We start from the raw sequence: 6,000 nt of genomic DNA, 5'->3' as shown, positions 1-6,000 counted from the left end.
TGTCATCGGCATATATTTTAACAAGGAGCAAATAAACACCAACATTCTTTTAAAAGAGAGTACAATCCACAGTCCATCGTTTGAAGCCACTATCAGTCAAATGGTCAGCAAGTGTACCATACCAAGCTTTCGGGGCTTGGTGTAGACCATAAAGAGCCTTGTTCAATCGGTAAACACGGTCAGGATAGTCCGGATCTTCAAAACTAGGAGGTTGCTTCACAAACACCTCTTCATTAAGCTCCCCATTGAGAAACACACTCTTGACGTCCATTTCATAAAAATTAATATTCTTGAAAGCTGCATAGGCCAAAAATATCCGTATAGCCTCCAATCGAGAAACTGGAGCATATACTTCTGTGTAGTCTACGCCTTCTCGCTGATGAAACCCTTGCATAACCAAACATGCTTTATTTCTGACGATGACCCCATGATCATCCTTCTTACATTTAAATACACATTTGGTCGAAATTGGATTCTTAACTCTATCAAGCTTGTCGATGAGATCCTAAACACCCAATCGATTAAATTGTTGAAGTTCTTCTTACATTCCCTCTACCCATGAAGAATCTTCAAGAGCCATACGACAACATTTAGGTTCCATCTGAGACAGAAAGAAACTGTATTTTTGGAGATTCATAATTCCCGATGAATGCATATCAGCATACGCACACAATACATTAACATCACTTGAAGTAGCAATCTTATGACATGTTGGCACACCAACATCAAGATCACCAATGATGTTGTCCTTAGGATGATACGTGTGAATCCGAAGTGTCGGATTCTCAGGCACAACAACATTATCAGTTAACTTAGTCAGATTCTCTTCAACATAATGAGACGATTCACCAATCTCATGAGCTTCAGGAAATGGTCCTGAAGAGGAATCAACAAAATGACCATCATTTGACGAAATAGAAATAACATCAGAAGTATCAGGAATATCATCTTGTGTAACCTTATCATAAGTAGAAGATAAAGATCTCGGTGTGGAAAACAATTGATCTTCAAAGTAAGCACGCACTCTTCAGGTTGATCAACTATGGGAGTAAATGAATTAAATAAACTCTCATAATCAAACATCCAATCAATACCCTTGCCAGCAGGAGGAATGGTGTATTTTTGACAATCAACATGGTACCACTTCAATACAACCCGAAGTAAAATTGAAAACTCGTTTTTTTGGTGATGCATAACCCAAGAAATAACCTTCAATAGCCTTTTCTTCGAATTTTCCTTCATCTTTCTTCATCATAGTGCAAGGACACCCGAATGGTTTCAGAAACTTTAAATTAGGTTTTCGATTGTTCAAAAGCTCATAACTTGTCTTTTGCAGCTTCTTCACGGTTAGAGCATGATTAAGCGTGTAGCAAGCAGTATTCACCACCTTATTCCAGAATTGTACTGGAAGCTTTGAATCTTCTAGAATTGTTCTTGCAGTTTCAATCAGTGTTCGGTTCTTCTGTTCAGCAACACCGTTCTGTTGAGGTACTCTCGATGAATTTTCTTTTGAATGCAAAAGAAATCCAATACAGTGTTTTTGAACTCCGTACCATTATCACTTCCAATATTCTCACCTTTTGTTTAAATAGTGATTCGATCTTAATGATTAGATTTTGCACAGGTTCAGCTGACTGATCTTTAGAACTCATAAATAACACCCACGAATATCTTGAATAGTCATCAGTCACAACTAGATAGTATCAATCTACATCAATACTCGCACGATTCACAGGACCAAACAAATACATATAAAGTCGTTCCAAAGGATTAACAATGGAATTAAATAACTTAGACGGGTGTGCTTTATTTTTCTATTTGCCCTTTTTGCATGCGACACAATGATCATCTTGAAGTGTTTCAGGGAAACCACATCAACCAAATCATTTGCAATCAGATAATTCATATTTCTGACATGAATGTGACCCGTACGTCTATGCAACAGAATCAAGTCTTTCTCAGTGGCATTTGAGACAAAACACATTTCAACAGAAGTGGATATTGTAGTACTCATAATCATTACATAAATATCATTGGACCGAGGAGATTGCTAACAACCATGTCTTCAATAATGACATATCATGGTTTAAGTATCACTCCTTGTCGGTAAATACAGTGATATACTTTTTTTCACAAATTTGACATACACTCATGTGATCCACCTTATCACAATAATTAACTTTCTCAAATGTAATACTACCATTCGAAACTTCTCCCTATTTTGTAATCATACCCTCGAATTATCCACCAAAGCTACATAACCTCCTTGAATATTCTTGACATTTGTTAGAAGATTGATGTTGTTGGTAATATGACGAGAGCATCCACTATCCATAATCCACTTTTCACCAGATATAGTCTTGGATACGTTCTGCACATGTAGGTAAGATAATTAGTTCAAAAAGGCAGCCCAGGCCTCAGACTTACGCACCTCTTTAGTTTCACTTGATGAGTTGATTTTGACTGAATCAAAATGTGGTTTAGCTGCTTGTGAATACGTCACGGGTCTTTTTGACTTTTGTCTCAAATATGCAACTTGAACTACATTTGTGTTCACATTTTTACAAATTGGTTCCGTATGAACAAATTTAGGTTTTATCGTGACATCACTTTCATCAACATGAATCACCTAGCGTGGAGTCACATTAGAAAACATGATGTGTGTTTCATCATCACAAGACATCGGTCTTTTCTGAATTTCATTAATCAGAGGAACGGATTTGGCGGTTCCTTGATAAACGGATGAAGATTCTACGATCTCTTCATACCAAGGTTTCTTACAACATGACATTGTTCGCCACATAGAAAACATGTTCTCATGTCAAGAAACTCAAGTTGTGGTTTGGCAGAAACTGGTGCAATAGAAGGTTGATGAAAAACACGAGGAATATGCCCTTTGTTCAAATCATAAAACGTAACATATTTCTTTTCATGTAAAAATCAAGATTTGAACAATTAGAAAAACTCTGTAAAGTTTCAGTTCCAGTTGAATTAACAAATTAAACTTTCTTGGCATATTTTAAAAATTGTTTGGCTTTAACCAAAGGATCTGTTGTGCCTAATGCTTTGGAATTAACAAATGCATGTTCAAGATCTTGTATCTTTGAAGTTTCATATTGAAAGACACTTTCTATAAATTCAGGTATGATAAGATTAAGCAAAATGTCTTTCTCAGTGAGCACTTTGCTAATACCTTATAACTTAAACACTCGACCAGTGTTTACTTTACAAGGAACAGGATTGATAAAACGCATCAAATCCTCATCAGAAATCTTCAGTTTTTCCGATTTCTTATCCTTAACCTTAGCAGATTTTTCCTATTTCACTTTAGATGTGTTTGAACAATACACAACCTCCTCAAATTCATGAGGTTCACACAAAATGTGATTTGAACATGGAATGTTCTAGTCTTTGTGCACAATTTCAGGTTCAACTACATCCTCAATGATTACATTCTCAACAAAGACCTTGTTAGTTTGAATATGATGTTTTTGATTTGAAAATTTAACATTGGTGTTGTTCTTTTTAACCAGTTTGGGTTTCTCCTCAATGATGATAGGTTGAGTAACAATTTATTCCTTTCCCGCAAACGGATTTGAGGAATAGTCATCATGAAATGGTGGACGAACTTAAAAAAACCCATACCATTATTTGAACCTTTTTATTTACCAGACACTTCAATGATTTCATTCAACAAAAATGAAGAGCTTAGAAAGTTTTCTAAATTACTTTTCAAATCTAGAACCTTATTTTCAAGTTCGGTTATCTTAGTTCTTTGTTTAAGAATTTCTTGAAATTGTTTATCATTAATGGTCAGTTTCACTGATAATTTTGCTTTCAAATCATGATTACTTGTAGACAAACCCTTAATTTTTTCCCTATATCTCATTTGTGATTCTGGTGATTGTCTATATATATCCATGATTGAAGCAAGTTCTTTCATTAGTGAATCATTATGAGCATTAAGTAAATCAATTCTAGACTTAACAATTCCACACTCAGATAATGTCACATTTTCAGGTAATTTAACAAAAGAAGAACTAACCTCTTCAATATTAGCCATGCATGCTAAAGACGTTGGTTGCATGTTACAAAAATCATCCGAATCCGATTATGTCACATTGTCAGAAGATAATTCGTTCCCACTAGCATCTTGAAAACTTTAAGAATTTACCAGTTCGTTGCATAAACTTCTTCACCTTTCTTATAATCATGGCCCTATGTAACATCCTGAAATTTTAATTATAAATAAAGAAAGTTATGTTTAGTGATTTCACGTTGTTAATTATTTAATGTCGAGTAAGGAGGGAGTTGGGCTTAGATTGCGTAAGATGGGTTAAATGAGAATGGGCCTCGGGTCCGTGGGCTTGGAGGGATATAAATATCCCATCCCAAACCCAATCTTTCATTTCCACCTTCTTTCTTCACACACTCAAAACACACACATTCTAACCGATCAAGATTCGAAGCCGAGACCCGAGATTTTGTTGATAGATCTGAGTTGGTAAGGTAAGAACAAATCCTCCAAAGCTAATATTACTGAAAATGGTTAGGATTGGATGGGTTAACCGGACCCGAAACCCAAACTGCCCAAATCGGACCCCTAAAACGTCGATTTTAGGCCGATTTGATGGTTGGGATTTGTAGGCGCCGATCATACGATTCCGTGGGTACCAAAATCGAGTTATTTGGCTAAGAAACGAAGGATTTATGGGCAAACAGATCTGCAGCGCGATAACTTCGCCTGCAAGATTAAGTTCGCCTGATGAACTTCGCCTTCAAGCGTAACTTCGCCTAAGGTTTAACTTCGCCTGAAGCCAAGTTCGCCTAAGGATAACTTCGCCTACGGCCAAGTTCGCCTAAGGTTTAACTTCGCCTGAAGCCAAGTTCGCCTAAGGTTTAACTTCGCCTGAAGCCAAGTTCGCCTAAGGTTTAACTTTGCCTGAAGCCAAGTTCGCCTAAGGTTTAACTTCGCCTGAAGCCAAGTTCGCCTAAGGTTTAACTTCGCCTGAAGCCAAGTTCGCCTAAGGATAACTTCGCCTACGGCCAAGTTCGCCTAAGGTTTAACTTCGCCTGAAGCCAAGTTCGCCTAAGGTTTAACTTCGCCTGAAGCCAAGTTCGCCTAAGGTTTAACTTTGCCTGAAGCCAAGTTCGCCTAAGGTTTAACTTCGCCTGAAGCCAAGTTCGCCTAAGGTTTAACTTCGCCTGAAGCCAAGTTCGCCTAAGGTTTAACTCCGCCTGAAGTGAAGTTCGTTTAGAAAATAAATTAAAAACCTAATGGAAAATGTGTTAAGGCAGTTATCGAAAATAAAATTTTTCCAAGCTGACCTGGCAGCTTAACCCCAGCCAGGGGCTCTGCCCCTTGGACCCCGCTAGGGGCTGCCGCCCCTAGAACCCCGCTGCCAGGGGCGCTGCCCCCGGACCCCCGTTCGTTGTGGGTCATATATAGATAGAAATATGAAACGAGTAGTAGTTAATTGATATGTGTAAATATTATACAGTTAGCCGAGCCCAGTTAAAGAAAGGAATTACGATCAACGGCGAGCGTAACAGGATCCAGGTGAGTTTCTAGCCCCATTCCTTGTTATGTTTTCGGGGCTGTGTGCATACTTGATGTGTTGTTAATACATTTATCCTAAGTGATAAGTGTATGCCATATGTGATATATGTGATATGTATGAATGATTGCTTGATGGTAAGTGAACGATCTTCGGATATTGCACGTACTGTCAGGTTGTAACGTTATAAATATGGTAAGTATGATATGTATGTTTATGTGTATGAACGTAATAAAGTTAATAAAAGAAGGAAATGACGGTTGTATGGTTGTATGGTTACGAAAAGGGTACCGAGCCCTAATAATACTCGAGGTATGATGTATGGTTGTATGGTAACGAAGAGGGAATCGATCCCTACTAATATTCGCAAACAAGGGACCAGACCCTCATAATATCTGTGATGTTAGGGACCAGACCCTTATAATATCTGTGATGTTAGGGA

Source organism: Bidens hawaiensis, unplaced genomic scaffold (genome assembly GCF_021521415.1).
Source record: "Bidens hawaiensis isolate Kalapana, Puna unplaced genomic scaffold, B.hawaiensis_p1.1 tig00013345_1, whole genome shotgun sequence".
NCBI lineage: Eukaryota > Viridiplantae > Streptophyta > Magnoliopsida > Asterales > Asteraceae > Bidens > Bidens hawaiensis.
The sequence above is the reverse complement of the archived record's forward strand: the minus strand, read 5'-3'. Positions refer to the sequence as shown.